General features: G+C 68.3%; 1 protein-coding gene across 1 annotated transcript in view; it reads right to left on the bottom strand.

The window, feature by feature from the left end:
- The window catches only part of CAPRIN1 (cell cycle associated protein 1), a 47,411-nt gene extending 46,752 nt beyond the window's left edge, over nt 1-659 (bottom strand). The window contains exon 1 of the mRNA XM_003781222.3: nt 364-659. The gene's annotated coding sequence lies outside the window, so the exon portion shown is untranslated. The remainder of the gene's footprint in view (nt 1-363) is intronic.
- Between the last annotated feature and the right edge of the window lie 309 nt (nt 660-968).

The following is a 968-nucleotide window of genomic DNA, read 5'->3' as shown; positions in this document are numbered from 1 at the left end:
CATCGCACCGCCTCCCCCCATCCCGCCCCTCCCCCGCGCGAGCCGCCGGCCCGGCCTACCCGCCCCGGGGCACCGAGGCTCGCGCCGGGGGCGGGGCCTCGCAGCGCCAGCCGCCAACGGCAGGGCAACGGTCCCCACCGGGGTGAGCCTGGTCTCGCCGCCTTCCGTGGAAGGGAGGGGAGAGCGAGGTCAGGGCTTAGGAGCAGAGAAGGGGTAGATAAGGGCACTGGAATGACCGAGGGGAGTGGGGGGGGAACTAGAGGAGCGAGCCCCTCGCGAAGCTCCAACCGATGCGGAGGTAAAGGACATTCGGGGGCGGTGGCCCTTTTCCCCTTCAGCGCCTCGGTCCGGGTTGGCGCTCACCGTGCGCGCGCCGAGGCCGCTGGAGATCCCGAGTGGGCAGCGAGGGAGCAAGGGGTGGCGGTGCGTTCTGGGCAGTGTCGTGCGCTCCCTGGGCGCAGGCCGCTTCGCCCTGTCACCGCTGCACCAAGAGCCGCTCCTAGTGAGGAGAGAGCCGGGAGCGGGAGGGACTTAGGCAGCCAGCCCTATGGGGCGCGGCGGGCGGGAGAAGTGGGGAGCGGGGGCCTTCGCAGCCGCTCGGGCTGCCCGGCGCGAACGCCTGCCTGAAAGGGCCCGCCCGCTCGCCTCCCCTACCTGCCCAAGCACCTGCGCTGGAGCGCGGCCACTTGTGGCAGTTCGTGACCGCCACGGAGCGGTCGAATGAACGGTGCTTTGAGTTTTAAACGAAATCGAAGCTAGGGTCCTTCCGGCGAAGTCGCTTGACGTCTAAACGGGGACAATAGGTGTCAAGCAGCTGGCTCCGGAGCTGGCGACTGCCCTATGAAGAGTCCTTATTTGGTGGGGGCGGGGAGTAGGGGCAAAGGTTTCTGCAAGTAAGGGGTGCGTGGGGCGGGTGGTGCAATTCCAGCTTCTAGAATTCCTTGTGTTTGCAGAGCGAGCCAACTCCC

This window comes from Otolemur garnettii, unplaced genomic scaffold, assembly GCF_000181295.1.
Source record: "Otolemur garnettii isolate 467f Iridium unplaced genomic scaffold, OtoGar3 scaffold00001, whole genome shotgun sequence".
Lineage (NCBI taxonomy): Eukaryota > Metazoa > Chordata > Mammalia > Primates > Galagidae > Otolemur > Otolemur garnettii.
This window is presented reverse-complemented; position numbering and strand designations above follow the sequence as displayed.